This window comes from Ictidomys tridecemlineatus, chromosome 13, assembly GCF_052094955.1.
Source record: "Ictidomys tridecemlineatus isolate mIctTri1 chromosome 13, mIctTri1.hap1, whole genome shotgun sequence".
NCBI lineage: Eukaryota > Metazoa > Chordata > Mammalia > Rodentia > Sciuridae > Ictidomys > Ictidomys tridecemlineatus.
This window is the reverse complement of record NC_135489.1, coordinates 19,618,891-19,639,637: the sequence shown is the minus strand read 5'-3', so window position 1 is coordinate 19,639,637 and position 20,747 is coordinate 19,618,891. Positions and strand designations below refer to the sequence as shown.

General features: G+C 39.2%; 1 protein-coding gene across 3 annotated transcripts in view; it reads left to right on the top strand.

The window, feature by feature from the left end:
* The window catches only part of Rab27b (RAB27B, member RAS oncogene family), a 138,252-nt gene that overhangs the window by 8,913 nt on the left and 108,592 nt on the right, over nt 1-20,747 (top strand). The window contains exon 2 of one of the 3 annotated variants that reach the window (XM_040272921.2): nt 4,928-5,000. The exons of the other annotated variants lie outside the window; for them this stretch is intronic. The gene's annotated coding sequence lies outside the window, so the exon portion shown is untranslated. The remainder of the gene's footprint in view (nt 1-4,927; nt 5,001-20,747) is intronic. 3 annotated transcript variants of the gene reach the window in all.

The window sequence follows — 20,747 nt, the reverse complement described above, 5'->3', positions numbered from 1 at the left end:
TACAATAGTATTAAAAAAAATAGTAAGTGTGAAAGCACAAAATGGATTTAATTATTTCTAGCATTTTTATTTATAAAAAAACAAAGGAATAAGTGTCTGTAATTTTTCAGTTAGGTGTTCTCTAGAGAATCTCATAAACAATTTTATGGGTGAATTTTAAGGGCTTTGGGGGATGGCCTCCAAAATCATTAAATATTGTGAAATCATGACTCTCAGGAAAATATAAAATATGTATAATGACTCAGGAAAATATAAATAATGTTATATAATTTATGAAGGGGGAAAATATAAAAGATGTATATATAAATAATGTTATATAATTTATGAAGGGAGGCTGACATAGTGATCAGTTCAAAAACTGAAAAAAATTCTGTGTAAATATAAAATTTACCAAAGAACTAGAATAAAAATTTGAGCTAGATTTTTTTTAAATTGACTAATATCTACTATGGCATAAATCTTTGGGGTTGCTTATAAAAATCATTTGCTTATCTAATAAACACAATTCTACAGATAAACAAGTTATTTTACTGGTCTGGGACCTTTAATTAATAGTAGAAAATGAGATAAACTGAGTATATATAGACCTAGACCTTTATTGTCCAGAAAGGGAGTCATTTGCTATTTAAATATACCTGTTTGAATCCAAGCTTAAACTACTTAAAATGCAAGGTAATAAAGACATTAGCTCCTCAGTGATGCTCTCCACTTTTCAGGTGCTCCCTCGCTCAGCTTGCTGAGAGGCTACCATATGGAGCAGTGTTTCCATCATGAAGAAGATTCTCAGGATGGCTCGGTCCTGCCCAGATAGTTCTTGGGTGGCTATGAACTTTGTATGCTATGAAAGGAATGTAATGCCACCCTTTCAGCTCATTTACAAATTTCAGATGATTTTTCTGATGGTTTTGGTTATGATAGAATTTATAAAAACATAAAAATAAAATTATACAAGTGAATACCTGCTGTATGCACGAACTTTATACACATCGTGATCATGCCAAATTGGATAATTTTATGAATAGACCAAATGATACATGATTTATTTTAGTAGTGTTATTTTAAAGAATCAGCTTTTAGAATAATATACTGTTTTTTTTAAAGTGGACTATTAGCAAAGTATTCTATATACTATTTGGTTTTCTCAGGGTGTTTTCAGTTAACTCTCACTAAACTGTGGACGTGGGATACGGTGAATGTCTGATAAAACAGACCTTGGTTAAAACAGAAAGAAATGTGTACTGTCTTTTGCTTCACATAAAATTTTATTTTTCTATGTTTAATTATGATGAGATTGAATTATATTTGTCATTGCAAAAATAACATGTTAAATAGAGCCCAGGCTTTGTAATAACACTCAATAGTGCTATAAGGAAATACAACATTCTCCAGTGCTATTAAAATCGAGAGTTAACTGTGTAGTACAGAATGATTTTGCTATGAATATCTCATTAGTAAAATGAAAGAACTATTTCCCTGAATTTCATTATTGCTGCAAATTTGATCATTTAACAAACACATAGCTATTAATAGCTATTAGGTGCCTATTATATAAATAAGATAGAACAGAGTCTGTCCATGTGGAGGGTTTGAACTGGTGGAAGACAGAAAGTATATAAATAACTAATTAATCGCAAGTATCATGAATTTGGTGAAGAATGATGAGCACTTCTGAACCTAGTCTGCTGGGTAAGAACTGGGTGTGTGTGTGTGTGTGTGTGTGTGTGTGTGTGTGTGTGTGTGCGCTCAGTGGTGCAGTCCAGAAAGTCATTTCTGAGAAGTGACATTTAAATTAGGACTGGGGGATAAGTAGGGCTATTCCAGGCTAAGGGGGGATCACAGAGGTGATGGAGCAGGAAATTTCAGAAAGGAAACTTCAAAGGAAGGTCCTGACAATCAGGTGAAATGAGCACTGAGTTTCTGCTCAGATGGGACACCATCCGGTGGTCATATGTCGGGACAAGACGGAAAGCAAGTGAGCTTAGTTTTGCACAACCGAAGTGTACACTCACCCATGAGAAGTTAATCATCAGGAATGGGAAGATTTGTTGACTTGAAAACACTGGGTTTTTAAAAATGTTTTTATTGCCTTTGTTCACAAAAAGAAAAGAGAGAAGAGATGGGTGAAAATTATCTTCTTATACCAAGTTGCAATCGAGGAAATACATAATATCCTGATGACCAGCTTCTTGTTAAAAATTGCCCAAAATATTTCTGTCTGTGGGAGAAAGAAAAAAAGACGTTAAATTTATTTGACTGGTTCTCTTAAATGAATCTTTGACTTTAAAAGGATATTACTGTATCTAGTTTGACTAAATAATTTAAAGATGCAAGATTTTGGAGAAGAGAAAATATCAATATTATCAACAGTACATACCTCTTTATTTAACACTACTATATGCAAATTGGCCATACAAAAGAGGTATCAAACATGGTTCTTACCTTCTAGAAGTTTATGACAAAGTTGAAAAACAAAAATAAGTGCTTAAAATTGTAATGGCCAGTATAGAAAATATTTGCCAAATGCCAAATGAGTACAATAAAAAGTGAAAGATACCAAAATTTGGAGATAAATCCTAAGTAACATCTTAAAAATCATGAAAGAATAAAGTTCTTCTGTAACTGACTCTTTGGATTGGTTTTAGATGCCTAACCACCAACTCCACCTGTCCTGCATTTATCTCTCAGTATTTATTTTATCACTGCTTGCCTTGGAACATATTACTTATATTCTCCATCTAAGAGGAACTGGAAAGGAAAAGATGCCATTAATATTTGTTGATCACCCACCATATCTCAGGTTCTGCAAGCAAATTCTTCCATAAGTACCTCAATCATGAACCCATTTTCGCAACATAACCACATGCATGATCTTTCTAATTTCATCTGTGCCTTTTGCTAGTTGTGGAAGACATCTTGATTTAGATGCAAACACTTTTGAAACATAATTTTGTTGTGGTATACTTCACAGAAAATAAACCTCGCCTCTTGTAAATGTACAACTTACTGATTCTTGAAAAATGTATAACTCTTCATTCAAGATACAGAATTCTATTGTCACTCCATCGAATTCCCTGATGTTCCTTTGTAGTCAACTCTGGCCTTGGGCTACCCCTGATATGCTATTTGTCATTGTAAGTTAATTTGCCCTTTCTGGAATTCCATACAAATGGTACCATAGAGTAATGTACTTTTAAAATATATATATGTGGCTGCTTTTGTTCAGTGTAATATGCTTGTGAATCACCCAAATCCTTGCATATGTTAGTAGTTCAAGTTTTGCTTTGGTCTGATTTCATTGTAGCATTTCATCATATAGATAAATCAGTGTCTGTTTGTTCATTCTCCTGCTGATGTAAATTTATACAGTTTTTTTTTTCTTTTTGGCTACTATGATAAAGTTTCTGTAACCTTTGATTTTCAAGACTTCGAACAGACATGTTTTTATTGCTCACAGTAAATTCCTGAGAATGGAGTGGCTAAGCCACATGATATGTATACTTTTAGTCTTCCAAAGATGCTGCCAAATTGTTTTCCAAATTGCTTGTTGCATTTTACTTTCCCAAGCAGAAATACCCAAGAGCTCTAGTTCCTCCACATCCTCACCTGCAGTTGATACTGTCAATGTTTTCAAATTTAGCCCATCTAGGGACTTCTTGGTGATTTGAATTTGCATTTCTACAATAGGCTAATGCAGTTGATCTTATTTATGTGGGCTTATTAAACATATCTTCTATGTGCATTTAAATCGTTTGCTAATATAGATGTGTAAGAGTTCTCTGTTCTGAATGCAAAACATTGGTAACATGAATCTATTACAAATGTATCCTCTCATTCTGTGGCTCGCCTTTTTGTTTTCTTGACAGTTCCCTTCTAAGAGTAGAAAGATTAAATTTGACATAGTCCCATTTACTTATTTTTGTCTTTGTGTTTGCACATGGTCTGGTGACAAGTACACAAGACTAGGGGGAGAATTCTTTCCGTGGCTATGACTATGAAAGTTCAGTTACATGGCTGAATCTGCACAGGGCGGATATAGTGAGAGTCTTCCTACAGCACCCATTGCTCCTTATACCTCTTATTATCTAGTCGCCTGGATAATGAAACACTTCTCATATCTTGTCCTCCTAACACCTTCCATGTGTAAACTGAAAGAATTACAGAGCCTCAGGATTAGAAGGAAGCGGTAAGATGTTCTTTTCACCCTCACACTGGATAAACATTTTAGCGGTCAGATCATTTATCTAACATACACTTCTAGGACCTAATTTTCATTATAGACAGCAATGTGGCATGATTCATCTGAATGTTAGAAGAGGAAGGGAAATGGGATACTTCTCTCCAATTTGTCATTTATGGGAGCCTGCCAGAGTAGCCATGGCTTGGCAGTTGAATGTCGCCTGCCAGCGTGGCACTTACTCTCAAGTGGAGTCAGGCAGCCTTGGGAGTGGCTGAAGTGCTCCTATGGAGCCGGATGCAAGCTTTATAAAAAGGCAGAATTAGGCATGCGGGCTGGATTAGCAATTTGGGTAAGCCATGGTTTCCCTCATCTGTAAAAGGAAAAGCTTGGGACATACGCCTGAATATAGTTTGCTCTAACTAAATATTTTTTCCTATTTATTGGTGATATAAAGGATGAAATGGATATATATATATATATATATACACACACACACACACACACACACACACACATATATAAATACATACGTACACACACATATATATAGATAGATATCAAATAGATAGATATCAAATGTATATATTTGATGCTGCAGTTTTATTAATAGGGGAAAAAAGGCTGAGAAATTGATGGAAAAGGACAAGATTAAAAACCTCATCTTTATTTTAAATAAATCTTACCTAGGCTTCTAATCATCATAATAATCTAATTGTGGTCTGCTTTCATAAGAAGCATATTATTTTGCAGGTCATGGATATGGACTAGTGTCCCCGGCATACACAAACTAAGAGCCACGTGGTTATCAGAATTATTTTCAAAGGTAAGACAAACAGTTCAATGTTACTAAGACAGGCCATATCTTCCCATGGGATCTTTTAAATTGTTGAATCAGTAATATAAAATTCAAACAATGCACGGGTTATACCGTGAAGACTAACCACCATGCCTCATCTGGTCACCAAATCCCCCATAGCGTCACTCCTGAGAGCCTACGTGGTCTGTTACCTAATTAGTATCTCTTTATGCCTGTACAGGCAAACATGACTCTATGTCCTTTTCCCCCTTTTGGTGACACAAAAATCAGTATGCTGTGCACATTGTTGGGCATCTATCTAGCTTTAAAATATATATATGCTCGGATTAGCATATCACCACTTTAGAGTGCCCACGATAGCTTCTAAATATCTTTCCAACCTTATGTAATGTGCCTGAAGCAAACCCTGCTCTAGATCTAAAGCAACTACCTCCAGGGTTTGATGGGTTGGCTCTTCCCTTGTGGCCTAGGGGCACAAGATGTCTGAGGTGAAGAAGTCAAGGACCCTGTGATTTCTGAAGACATATTCTAGGGTTTAACTGGTTGTGAAAACAAGCTCTGGGAATTCTGACATTCTTCCTTCTGGCAAAATCAGTGCTGAGGGGTTGGTGTCAGGCTGAAGGCTTATGTTCCAGATGAAAGTATGTTTCTACATAAAAACCAAGGCAGTTTTCATGGGTGAGTGGACGCTTTTATGTGTAAAGCTGGAAAGGAGAAAAGAATCTACAGCAGTCTTAGTTTTCTGATTAGGACAAATGACTGGGAGGAAATCCTTCTAAGGCAATTGTAAAGGCAATTTAATTGAAACCCTGCAGAAAGCTGGACCCCTCTTTGAACACTATCTCCCTGTAGGCCTTTCTGCCAGTCATATGGTAAGTGGTACACAGTGTTGAAGTCACTGTCATAAATGTAATTTATCTTTTTGCTAAAATGCCTGAATATCGTTTCATCTTTCTGACTTTATGAGAATCCTAGCTTGTTTTAAACATCCACATATATTTGATCTATGTAAGAATGGAAGGCAGGAGGAGGATGGAGTGAGTGATACAAGTATCAAAAACTGTAAGGTCACTTAAATCATTCATGTTTTTACTAAGGATTCATTTGCTATTTGTGCAATTGGTTTGCCTTCATTTCTATGTTTTTGCTTCTGCTAATAAATTGATTTGCATTTTCTGAGTACATAGTGACTAGTCATAAGAACAGGTGCCCTGCAGACAGCTGTGTGGTGGGTGGAAGCCAGTCTGGCTTCCACATTTTCTATGTTGCTAGATGGTGACAGAGAACACAGCAAATCCCTGGAGCCAACCACAAGGAAAGCCTGCCAACTTGGACATCAGGACCACAGGCTTTCAGTTGGATACATTCTGGTTTCCTCAGTAGATGGTGGCCATATCCCAGGACACTGATGATAGGTCTCATCTCCTCAAGTAGGTGCAGGACAGCCTTTAAATTTTGCAACCATGTCAACTCCTACTGTGGGGACTGCTTTTGACGGGATGATAAACCATGCATTATTTCTGGAAGCTATCTTCAAGTCTGTCTTCCAATTTGGGATGGAAATTTCAGCAGCCTAGACAGATACAGAGAAAAAGACTTTCCTTTCTGATCCCATAAAACACAACCTCAGGCTTAGGAGGTTTAGACATTAGACTTATTGTCTGTACCAATTATTGCCCAAGTGGCCTTTAATTCCATACCACCACATGGCATATCATTCAAGTATCATGCTATTGAGCTGTTATAATTTCACTTAAATATGCTTTTTGCTTCTTATATCTTGCCTACCAAATGATCATGATTTACCACAATAAGGTTTCAGAGCCAATGTCAGTTTTCATATTACGAAATTAGAATTTCTTACTTGAGCATTTTATATTCTCCTTATGAAGATGTTCTCAGGGATTGATCTAATATTCTTTAAAATTATAATACTATATAGTATCCACAAAACCTTCTGAGTTCTCATAAAAATTAACATTTTCTGTGAGAATTACAACGCAAAAATATGAGCTCTGGAGGGCTGACTTTTCGGTGCTCTGCAGGAAGGCCAGGGAGATGATCACTGAGGGAATTCCGTGACTTTGGGCTTTCTTGGAACCTCCCAACATCCTCACCTCTGTGTCTTAACACACTGAACACATATGTCACACATAATTTCTTTTTTTGTGTGTGTGTGGTGGGGTACTAAGGATTGAACTCAGGGGCACTTGGCCACTGAGCCACATCCCCAGCCCTATTTTGTATTTTATTTAGAGACAGGGTCTCCCTGAGTTGCTTAGCGCCTTACTTTTGCTGAGGCTGGCTTTGAACTTGCGATCCTCCTGCCTCAGCCTCCGTAGCTGCTGAGATTTCAGGCACCACATTGCAGGCTCATAAGTAATTTCTTGTTAATAAAATGCAAGTTTCCAAATGAATGACCTACACTTAAGTGGATTTTGAAGTTCTCTCTAAAATAATGGGATCTTCTAAAATATGAGGGAAAGGAGCAATAGTTATAGATGTTTTGCTTATGGCTTAAAATAAATGGACTCAGACTTTGGTGTGACTATGAGACCAAATGCAGATCTGTGGTAAAATGCAGATTTGTGGACCCAGACTCCAGGGAATCTGAGACTGTGGCTGAGACACAGATGTGTACCTTTCACAAGCCACCCAGGTGATTCTGACACAGGTCACTGGAGATTTGACCTCACTAAAAGCAATGAGTCTCACGCACATCTAATGACTTCCTTCCAGCCTGAATTCTTGTTCTAGCTCTCAGGTTCTAAGGTTTGCTGGAGTAGGTTCCCAGACAAAGGATTTTGTCTCACAGACCCCCAACTCCCATGACAGGTGCTGACAGCTGCCAGTTCCTAACATGAGTCACCCTCCTCCTCAACTGTATCTTCAGAGACTGTAGAGAGTTTCTGCAGATTACACTTCTCTTCCACCCACAAACAACAGCAAAAAAAAGCTGAAAAACAATTTTTTTTTTCCATTTCTAAAAAGAACTTGTTGTATGGGGGGAAAGCTACTAAATGGGTGAGATGATTCCAAAGACAACCAAATTTAAATTTATCAGTGAGGAAAGATAATACAGAAGAAAAGAAATTTTCTAAATATTCATGGATTCTACAGCAATACACAAAGAATAGCATTTTTTCTTTCTTCCTCTTTCTTCCTTTCTTTTTGCTTCAAGCTATAAGAATGTTAGCTCTACTTTTTATTACCAATTAATACTTATCCTTTGTATTCTTTACTTTAGGCCTTAAATGTCTACTATTTAAAAATATACATCTAAAATCTTTTCAAATATCTATTGTCCTTAAATCTGTAATCACTGATGTTTGAGATTTTGCATGAATCAATGTTGTACTTTCAATGTAATTTTGGTTGAGCTAAAAAGATAAATGATCCTTGATACACTTATGTTCAATAGAAGTTCCATCTTTCTTCATGTCATTATTGTATGTTTTTGTTCATTCATCCATTTAAATGGAACTATTTCCTTTAATTTCCAGTGAAATGACGATCCCTTGAAGAATCAATAGTGATCTAATTCTCGAATATTATAAGACCAACATACTGTTTATAGTCAACTATGTGAAGCTGTAACTCAACTAAATGAAGTTGGAACTTAAGTTTAGGAATCTTAATTTTTCATTTGTTTGAGAAGTGAAGGGTAACATTTCAGACTTTACTTGAATTTTTAATATTAGAGTTATCAAATTTCACCAAAGGATTATTATATGGAAATTGAACATTCCTTCCTTTTATTTTTCCTCCTTTCTTTCAGTTTTCACTGATAGAACATCTATTTATAGTCACAAAATATGGTTAACACTGAAGAAATAAAGATTTAACCTAAGACCTAGTCTTTGACAGCTCCCTGAAATTAATTATCTAGTTGAAGAGACTGAGGAAGGACACAGTAAATACAGTAGAAAGTGATAAGTACCGTGGAAGCAGTACCAGGGAAGGAGATATTCATACATACAAGAACATTCCCTGAATTCAAGGGACTCACATTATGGAGGATGATGATTGATTATAATACAGTGCTAAGCATCATGGTGGAGAATTGCTCAGGACATTCCGAAAGCAAAGGAGGTCCTGGGAGTGAGGAGGGACAAGACACGGTTTCCTGGAGGATGTTACAGCAATGAAGGGCAGGAAAGGGCCAAAAAAAAAAAAAAAAAAAAGGCAGAGAGCTGGAGTGAGATGGTATCTTAGAGTAGTTTGGATTTGCATTTCTCTCATTGCTAGAAATGATGAGCATTTTTTCATATATTTGTTGATTGATTGTATATCCTCTTCTGAGAAGTGTCTGTTCAGGTCCTTGGCTCATTTGTTGATTGGGTTATTTGTTCTTTTGGTGCTTAGCTTTTTGAGTTCTTTATATACCCTAGTGATTAGTGCTCTGTCTGATGTGTGAGGGGTAACAATTTGCTCCCAGGATATAGGCTCTCTATTCACCTCACAGATTGTTTCTTTTGCTGAGAAGAACTTTTTAGCTTGATTCCATCCCACTTATTGATTCTTGGTTTTAATTCTTGCACTATAGGAGTCTTATTAAGGAAGTCAGGGCCTAATCCCACATGATGGAGATTAGGGCCTACTTTTTCTTCTATTAGATACAGGGTCTCTGCTTTTATTCCTAGATCCTTGAGTTGAGTTTTGTGCATAGTAAGAGATAGGGGTTTAATTTCATTTTGTTGCATATGGATTTCCAGTTTTCCCAGCACCATTTGTTTAAGAGACTATCTTTGCTCCAATGCATGTTTTTGGCACCTTTGTCTAATATAAGATAATTATAGTTTTGTGGGTTAGTCCCTGTGTCCCCTGTTCTGTACCATTGGTCTACCAGTCTGTTTTGGTGCCAATACCATGCTCTTTTTAAACCATCATTTGACCCAACTATCCCTCTCCTTGGTTTATACCCCAGAGACTTAAAAACAGCCTACTACAGGGGCACAGCCACATCAATGTTTATAGCAGCACAATTCACAATAGCTAAACTGTGGAGCCAACCTAGATGCCCTTCAGTGGATGAATGGATAAAAAAAAATGTGGCATATATACACAATGGAATTTTACTCACCAATAAAACAGAATAAAATCATGGCATTTGCAGGTAAATGGATGGTGTTGGAGAAGATAATGCTAAGCGAAGTTAGCCAATCCCAGAAAAACAGATGTCGAATGTTTCCTCTGATATAAGGAGGCTGACTCATATTGGGGTAGGGAGGGGGGAGCATGGGAGGAATTGATGAATTCTAGATAGGGAAGAGGGGTGGGAGGGAAAGGGAGGGTGCAGGGGATTAGCAAGGATGGTGGAATGTGATAGACATCATTATCCAAAGTATGAAGACACAAATTGGTGTCAACATACTTTATATACAACCACAGATATGAAAAATTGTGCTGTATACATGTAATAAGAATTGTAATGCATTCTGCGGTCACTTTAAAAAAAACAATTTTAAAAAAAGGCAGAGAGCAGAGGTTACAAAGCAGCTTGGGGAGTGAGGGCACACAGTGTGTTGCTGTAGTGAGTGGTAAGAGGATGGGAGGTGCCTGTCCAGGGAGGGAGCATGGTAGCTGGAGAGGACTTCATGTTGTCCCAGAGAGGTGCATGGGGGGCAGTCAGAAAAATTTACTTCTGCCCTCTGACTGGTGTATAGCTTCTTGGTCTGAGGAAGATCATTCTAGAAGCTTGGGCTGAGTAATGCTTGTGAGAGGGAAGGGGCAGGAGTGTTGACAGGGCCGTTGCAGGGAAATAAAAGGAGGTGAAATCAGTGGCACCTGGTGACTGATGGAGATGGGGATTGATGAAGAGGAGAAAAAATCAAGAAAGACACCCAGAGTTCCATCCTGGGTCTCTAGATGCAGGGAGGTACCAAGAAATGAGAATTTGGGGTGGGAGATAGGTACGAAGATGGACACTGTGTACATTTGGACCTATTGAACTTCAGGTACCTGAGTCACCCTTGAGGGAGCCATCACAAGTAATTAAATGTGTGAACATGAGAAGAACCTGGAAAAGCAATTGAGCCTTGGGGGCATCCTAAGTCTACAAGGATTGTTGAAAAAAAATCTGAGATCAGTTTGAAGCAGGCTGAACTCAAAAGCCACTGGAGTGTGACAACACCTCTGCAGAACTCCGAAGTGAGGCGGAGTGTCACTCCTGGTTTGCTGCCAGCAGTATGCATGTGGACTGCATTTATTTCAGATTACATGGAATTCGATTCATGGGTGGTGAAATCTATCCATGCACTGGAGGAAGATGTGAAAGATGAAAAGAAATTCATAAAGCACAGAATAAAAAGGTCTATAAAATATTGGACATCACATCTGTTAGGTTGTAAGGAAGCAGTTGGGGGGAGGATATGGCAGAGAGGCGGAGCTGGGAAGATGGCTTCTGAAATGAAAAGTCTTTCTACTTATTACTTTCCTGAGCCTGCAAATAACACTTTTTGCTGACCCAGGTCAGTGGAGATTTGACCTCACTAAAAGCAATGGTTCTCACACACACCTCATGACTTCCTTCCAGCCTGAATTCTTGTTCTAGCTCTTAGGTTCACAGGTTTGCTGGAGTAGGTTCCCAGCCAAAGGAGTTTGGCTCACAGACCAAACTGTATGTCAAGTTGGGGATCCTCACTGACTCCACGTGGCTCACCTTCTTGGATCCAGATGGGGGGTTAGGATAAGGACATTGGTCTGCTGGTCATGGAGGTTATATGCTTGCAGCCATTTGATTTGACACTTGACAACATACCAGTGAGGGTTTTACTCACTTCTGTGTACACTGAGGCCGTAGGGAACGCAGTGAGTGGCCGGCCCACTTCTAACACTAACTGCTACTTTAAACCCAGTGCCTCTGCTCCGTCAGGCTTGCGGGCTTGGCCCTGGCCACTCACTAAAATCATCTGGGAGCTTTGATAGAAGAGGATGAGTGTCCCACTTCCCTCAGAGGTGACAACTTAATTGCTGTGGCGTAAGGCCCCATCTTGTACATGTTTAAAAATCCCTCCGGAGATTCTAATGTGCCAACAAGATGGAGAATCACTGCTCTCAAGAAAGGAAATACCTGCTTTGCCAAACAGAAGGACTGCAAAGAAATCAAATCAAACAAATAATGTGTGTAAAAGTATAACCACGCAGCGAGGAGATACCAAGGAATACAATAGCAAAGTCCTAAGAAAGCAGCAAAAAAAAAAAAAAAAAGAGAGAGAGAGATTTTTGTGTTGGTTTGTTGTTTTGTTTGTGGCAGGGTAGGCGATTGACTCAGGTGGTGAGCAGCCTAGAAGTTTCTATGCTTCTTTCAGCAGCTAGAAGGTTGATGATGTCCTTGTTGGAGCAGAGCAGAGAGGCATGCCCTAGGGGACATTCTGCAGTACCCCCACCTCACCATGGAGGAACGGTGCCAGCAGAACTTCTGTAGTTGCTTTTCTTGGGATTTCTGCCTCCCTTTCCTGTTTTCTAAGCATGTAGTTGTCTTTCCTCTTTCTGTATGTCTATCTCCAGGCGTACATTCCAAGACTCCTATTCCAAATTGCAGCCATGGCTACTCAATACCTGTTTCACTTTGGGCAAGATCTTAAATTCCTCTAGTCTCCATTTCTTCATCTGTACATCAATTTATCATAAGGGTTAAATCAGGTAATACATCTAAACTACCAATCTCAGTGCTAACAGATCATAAACCCCTAGGGAAATGGTGATTTTTTTTTTTTAAGTGATAGCGGGAATAGGGCAGCCAGCCCTTGGGCAAATCATACAGCACTTCAGTTCTGTAACTTATTTATAATTTTCTGCATTATTTATTTGTCTTTTTCTTCACTCACACTTCTACTTAACAAAAACATGTTTATCTGTTTGCACAGTGCATTGAGTGTAATGAAGAACAAAACGAATAAAACAATATACCCACGTAAGTTAATTGTTGAGTAATTTGTACACAATTTATTTCAATGCAAATTTATTTCGCCTATTAATCTCCAACAGTTTTGCTGTTTTACAAAGTATTAAATTAATTCCCAACCCACCAAACCTATACAGACACATACACTTGGTGTTTAGAAGAATATTTACACAAGTAGACCCAACTATTTTTAATAGACCCTCTACTGTCACTTACAGAGATCAGACCAAGGGAACAGTGTCCTGTTTACAGGCTGATACTCTTTGACCATGCATTTTTGCTTTATTTATTTATTTTTGTTCTGTTTCAAAATTCTTCACGGGCGGCATTCATTATATGAAGATATTTGTAAACTGCTTGAGCTACACGAATGTTATTGTTTTTACTATTATTATTATTATAAAATATTGACTCTGCTATGAAAGAAATCTGCTGAAAATAGGACATCTTTTATCCAGAGTCTCTTATTCACTGGCCCTGTGGAAATGCTTGCTTACATGCTTTAAAACATTGCTTGAAACTTTCACCTAAAGGAGGGCTTTTGGATCCAGAAATAGATTTTTATGGCATCACACTGTGATTGGTTTATAGAGAGTCTCTAGAATTCTTTCCCTGTGTGACAGTGTAATCCACACAGTTGCAGACCATGTTAAATGACAACTTCCCCATTGAAGTCTTTTGGCATTTAGCCCTCTCCTGAGCCAAGGACAGTGTGAACCTTGTCGGATCATAACTCAGTGGGATTCTTGTAATGCAAATACTTCATCTGACACCAGATCCATCTAACATTCAGTTAGAATTCTTGGGAGGAAAAGTCAGTGACAGTTAGTGCCCCTGATCTGGTACAGCCATCAGAGAGAGTCCCATCACCTCAAAAGCTCTGGGGACAGAAGATGGAGAAGCCTCTCTCCACTTGGGAGTCACCAAAACCAGAAAAGGAGGTACAAGGACACAGTGTCACCATGAATTTACTCTGTCACTTTGAATAAACTTTATTCACATAAAATCTTCTTCCTAAAATAAAGGCACTGGACCATGATTCTAATGTGTAGAGGTGGAAACAAATGGCAGAACAGTATATGGGAAATGGGATTTCATGTGCCTGAGGTCACTAATTAGCCTTGTGCCTCTTCACCTACCTGGGACCTTGATGCCTCACTTAAAATCAAGTGGAAGGATCAGAAGATGTCACTAATCCTCACGGAGCTCTGGAATCATAATTAAATGTAAGCACGGTTCCAATTTCTATTGACATTTGCTTACAAGAATTAAAGAAATGTTTTCTTATAATTTTTTTTTAAAGTTTGTACCCCACCTGGGAGAAGTCCTGATCTTTGCACACGGCACCTGGTCAATAAACACATGTTGAGTCACACTAGAGGTGATTCACCTGTGAAGTGTAAGTCACCAACTGGTACTAAGAAGGTTAAACACAGTGCTTGAAACATGTTGTGTGTTTAGAGAGACGTAAATGAAAGATAGCTATAAATGCTGGATAAAAATCAAGGTAGTGGTAGAGAAAATAAGTGTTTTTTTATTCATTAAACAAACATGTAATTAGTCACTACTCTGTGTAGGTGGACTCCAAGACACTTGGAGACAATCCTGCCTCACTCGGTTCTGTTCTTTATCTGCAGAGAACTAAATTACTCAATCACTCAAGCATATATTTTAGGATGTGATAAGTGCCGTAAAAAAGTACAATATGGCGCCATGAAGACAAAATGCATGGTACCCCATCTGGTCTGATGGGCTGGAGAAGCATTTCTGAAAATGTGAGATTTGGGCTGAGATCTACAAGATGAAGTGAGTGAAACTGGGAAAGAGAATTGTTATTTCAGATTAAATGAGGCAGGCATCAGCATTGAAGGTGGGCCAGGAGTGAATGGCTTGCATTGCAGATGGGACTGTATCTTAGAGAGAACTTATAATCCTACTGAGTGAGATGGAAAGCTGCTGGAAGAGTTTGAACAAGGGATAATGCAATTTAACTTAAATTTTCAAAGTAGCATTTTAGCTGCTGTATGGAAAGGATGAAAACAGGGAGGCCAGCTATGAGGCAACTGCCTTAGTCTTGAACTTGGACATGGCAGGGCTAATAACATGTTAGTGGAAGGAGAGATGTGTGATGTGTGAATGGATGTCCCAGGGAAACAGAGCAGAGAGGAGGTGAGATTTAGGCCAGAGCATAAAAGCAAAGCTGTGGGTGGGAGAGGGATAACCCTTGTCTAGCACAGCAGGAGAGCCTGAGGGGCCAGATGGGGTGCGGTGGAAGGACACTGAGAGACTTTCACAGCAGCCATGGATTTGTCCTAGAAGGAAAGGGAGGCATAAGGGTTTGATGAAAGGACTGTGAATACCAGTCTTAGAAAAGTGAGAGAATAATCCTTAAATAATCTATAACAAGAACCGTGTTTAATCAGTGGGAAGGTCCACGGAAAAGCAGTTTTAAATGAGAGACATTCTTGTTCTTTGTTTGGTACTGCCTACCAAGAAATTTGCTTGTGAATTTGACATCAGAATGGAGACAATTTATAGTATTTTATTTCCTCTGTTCTCCCTCTGTGTCCTATCTCCTGGGGGTTTTGACTTGGGAAGTAAATAAAGATTCACCTGAAACTGTTACTGAAGTTTTCTAAAGTTCATTTGTGAGCCTCATTATCTTTTTTGTTTTTTCCCAGTTAAGTTGTTTGAGTTTGACTCCTAAGGCTCTTTCAGATGCCAGCCTGTACTTTCCTCTTAGATAGGTAAGATCAGTTTCCTTCCCTAAAGAGAAATATTTTCATTCAAATAGATACAGTCAATCAGAACAGAGAGCTCCTTTAGCCTAGGATTTGCATGAGATGTTCAGAATCTTTACTTATCTTTGCCACGTGAATACATTTCCTATCTTCAGAACACCTCATTATCTTTAAAAATTCTTTTATTTGAATCACAACAAAATATATTAAGCCATCAACATTCTTAATAAGAAACATTAAATAATAAAACTTTAGAAAGGCCCCTGGATCCCCCACATGTACTCGATGGGAGCAGACCATCATTCAGGTGGATCCTCTGTTCATAGCAGACTCAAGCAGGCAAGAATAATTACTGAGATGCTACTTAGCCTCTTCTCTTAAAAAAAAAAAAGTGTTTCCCTATTTCTAAAGCAGTGAAAAAGAAAAGCCCAAGAAGGCCATGATTCAATGTGTCAATAAATCTTATCATCAGCTCTATTTAAAAATAGACCTGAAAAGGACCCCTTCCCACCACCTCCATGTTACCCCCAACTGCAGCCACACGTTCCCTCTAGTGGATTCCCGACCCCTGAACAGCCCCTAACTGCTCCTGAGGCTTTACACCTTGTTCCTTACAGTGGGCGGAAGCATCCCTCCAGGTCCCTGCTCACTCGAACCCTCAGAAGGTGGTGGGATTTGGAATAAAGACTTTGCAGATGTAAGGATGGAGATGAGCTCCTGCTGGGTACCGGTAGATCCTAAACGCAGTGAGAAGTGAGAAGTCCTTATACAAGACAAAAAGTGGGGAGATGCAGAAACAGAGGGGAGGACTGGCAAGGGAACTGGAGGGAGGGAGCCACAGGATGCCAAGCAATGCCAGCTTGAGATGCTTTCTTCTTACGGGTTTTAAGAAAGACCAATCCTAGCCATAAGCCCATTTCAGACTTCGGATACATTTCTGTTGCGTTAAGTCACCCAGTTTGTAGTAATTGGCTAGGGCAGCCCTAGGAGACTAGCACACCTCTTCCTGTCTAACTTAATTTCCTTCTACTCTCCTCTTGGCTCTCTCGGCTCAGCCACGTTGGCTTCGCTGCTATTCCGGAAACCAGCAAAGCACACTCCTGTTCCGAGAGTTGACACTGACTGGGGAATGCTGTTCTCTCACCGGAGTGCATGGCTTGCTCATTCACTTCTTAACACTTTGCTCAAAGATGTCTGCGTGCTTGAGTTCTTCTCCAATGATTTTCTTTAAAATAGCTCTCCTTCTTCCCCCATCCCCACCTGTTCCTTATCCCTGGTTTATTGTTCTTCTCAGTCCTTATCACTCTTTGACGAATACAAATATTTTACTACTGGATTTGCATAGCACCTGGCTCCTTCCTCTGGTTTGCAGCCCTGTGGGTGGAGATTTTTACTGTTTTTCTCTCTCCCACTTCCCAGCCCCTGAACAGTGTGCACACAGGCAGAGATGAATAAATGTGTAAAAGAAGAAAAGTTTCTTCCACTTCAAGTATATGTTTTCTAATTAATGCATTCATATACTCATTGAATATTTATTGAGTTTCTAAATTCAAGGCTTTGATGAATATTATGATGTAGAAATCTTGGTCCTCGCCTTCAGGGAACTTATAACTTAAAAGACTAAATAATATGGACAAAAAAACTGTAATCAGAAGCCATGATTCACATGCTGTGTTGGCCCCTATTGTGAAGTTTAAAATATGTGGATGCATATTAATAAATTCATGCTTTTATGGTGATTTTTGTTTTTGAGGAATTTCAATAGTGACAGGCGCCTTCCCAAATGACAAAGTGCTGAAGAGCTCAGCAAGGGAGAGGTCATTTAAGGTTGAAGGTGCCAAGCTATGAGGGGATGCACGACTTTGTGGGTGGAGATTATCAGGTCATGTTCTGAAGAAGATGATACCACTGAGTGGACAGATGTGCAGTGGGTCTAGCTTCAGTGACCGAAGCTTGGAGAGGAGAATAAATATCCTGCCTGTGGCAGTATTTCCAGCTCACTTCCCAATTTCCCCAGTTCTGTTCCAGGGAGAGAGAAACAAGGGCAGGAGGAGTCTGTCATTCAAGTATCTGTGAAAGACTTAACAACTCAAGACATCTTCTCCTTAAATCCCTATGCATCAGTTGTTTCCTCTCCCCATAAATACATCTATTTTCAGTACTAAATTCTCACACTCAACTCAAAACTCCAGCCAGGGTCTCGTCCTAGTAGAAACTGACAAGTTGGAGGAAGGAAAGGCATAACTGAGCCTGAGTTCCACTCTTGGTTTGCAGGAAGGGAAGAAGTACAGGTGGCCCCCTCTCCATCCATGGATTCAACCAACTGCGGTTTGAAAATATTTGAAAAAAAATGACATATTAACTGAACAAGTACAGATTTTTTTTTAAATTGTTGCTGTTCCCTAAACGCTATAGTGTAGCAACTAAGTAGCCCTTACCTTTTATTAGATACAAGTAATCTAGAGATAATTGAAGGGATACAGGAGGATATGTGTAGGTTATAGGCAAATGCCATTTTTTTTTATGAGGATCTTGAGAGTCCCTGGGGTGTGGTGTCTGCAGGGGATCCTGTAACCAGACTCCCATGGATCCTGAGGGATGATGGTATTGAGAAGTGAAAACTTTCTAAATTCTCCTCGTCTGGGGGTCTGTGACCAGTGACACCACTAATCAAAGCTCTCCGCCAGCTTTGACATGCAGCATCACACTGTATCCCTTGCACGACCATCTGTATCTGTCACCCCGCCCCGTCCCACACATGGGAGGTTCTCAAGCAGCCCTTGATTTCCATTCATGCAGCTCCTTCACTATTCCTCTTCCTTTCTTGTAGCTTCTGCTAGGTATCAGCTCTTGACCTTGTGCTCATCATCTTCTCATTGCCTCACCAGGTCTTAGAGCCCCACACAGGCCAGGCATGCCACCTGCACCCATTGCACTGAACTCGATCCCCATGGAATAAGTACTACGATTTCACTTCTCCAACTCGCACATTGTTGCAGGTAAACTCAAAATATCCATGTCAGACCCGACTTATTCATTCAATCCTGTATCTCCTGAATGAGAAGCCCGTGACATTTCTACTCCTCCTCTCCTTTCTCATCCGTAGAACAGGGGCCATGATGATCATCTCTGTGTCTTATTTGGAATATGAGCTCAGAGGGCTCCGTGTGCTTTGCAAGCATGCACCTTCCCTGAGCCACCATGCTGGGGACAGAGCAGCCCTCTCTGAATATTTGCTCCCACTCCTGACTCTTTCTCCAAAGCCCACTATCTCTTCGAAGTTTCATTTTTTTCTATTAATGACACTTTCTTAGGTTTAAACTTAGTTACTGGTTTTACTGTCGCTTTTTCATTGTTTTATTTAGTTATTCCTTTGGCTTATTGATTCTTCTTTCAAAAGGTATTTTACATTTGTCCACTCCAGGGTGGGGGATAATCCAAACTCTTCCCTTTGTCTTCTAAGGGATGTCTGTTGCCTGTGGCATCTCTCAAGCCCAGCCCTCTTCAGATGTCACCAACCTGATCAATTTTCAGAGAAGACTTCTCATATCATCTTACTTTTCAGACAGAAATTCTCCAGGTATTCTTCATGGTGCTTGTTTTATACATGCTCAGTCATTTGCTCTGGTATTTACCTATATATTTTTTTAAATGCCTATTTTGTGCTCAGATTGAGTGTAAGATTCTGGGGATGAATAAGAAAAGACCCAGGATTGCAGGAAAACTCCGGGTATTCTCACCAGGTAAAAATTTTTAACTTCTGCATCGATCCTGCTTCTGCAGCCCTATTTCCTGCCCACTTTAGCACAGTGCTGTCCCTCAACCCTGCTCCAGATATCCTGGATTCTTCTCTCCTCCATTAATAACATATGGTCCAACTGACTTCAAGGTCATGCTGGTCCTCAGCCCCGAATGTCCTCCATCTTTTATTAAGCAAACATGTATTGCTCACCCTTGTGTAAGCCACATTCCTTTCTCCATGCACTTCAGTCTAATTTCAGACATCCTTTGTCCCTGTAGGCTCAAATCTAAACTCCTAATGTGGCTAGCTGTACCTTATGAGGATGCTGGGTGCTGGATTATTCATTGCCTGTGGTTTTGATTACTTGTGGATCTTGTCTACACACAGTAAGATTGCAGACTCAAGAATTGCAGAATTATTGTCAACCTTTTTTATTTCCTTCTTCCTTCTTTCTCCACCATGAGCTGATTCCAGGAAACATTTTGTAGAAACTTTTGAATACAATGAAGTACTAAAGGACATGTTACTGTCCACATCCTGTGGCTCACCAGGTTCTGTGGAAGATCTCCTCTGTCAGAAGCTCGTATTAGGCACACACAAAAAGAGCTTCTGTGTTCCAATATGTCTGGAAAATAATGACTCATATTAAACCAACTTATTTACTGTATGACTTCTTAACTCCTTAGTATTTACAATATTAACAAATACCATTTTCGTCGAAAAGAAACTGTAGTTTCTGAAACTTTAACTTCAATACCCAAAACAAGCCAGGCACAGTGGTGCACACCTGTAATCCCAGTGACTTGAGAGGAATGAGGCAGGAGGATCGAAAATTCAAAGTCAGCCTCAGCAACTTAGTGAAGCACTAAGCAACTTGGCAAGACCCTATCTCTAAATAAAATATAAAAAAGAGGTGGGAGTGTGGCTCAATGGTTAAGCACCCCTGGGCTCAATTCCTGCCACCTCAAAATAAAACAAGACAGAAAAGCGGTTTTCTTGTGGTACATTTGTAGAGTGGGCGTTCAACAATCACATCTCCAGAATTGCCAATTTTGGATCTCGGTTTCCAGATTTATAATAGTTATGTGGCTTTATTCCATCTTTTTGCTTTGCTATCTTCTTGGTAGACCCTTCAGGTGTTATCAAAAGCAAGAAATAATAGAAACAAACACAAAGCAAGTAAATATGGACTATTGTAATTACACTATTGATGAGTGAAAGGACAGTCTTGTCCCTATAAATTAAGTGATAAGGGTTTTTTTTAATTGGTTTTATTTTTTAAAATACATGACAGTGGAATGCATTGCAATTCTTATTACACATAAGAGCACAATTTTTCATCTTTGTATATAAAGTATGTTCAC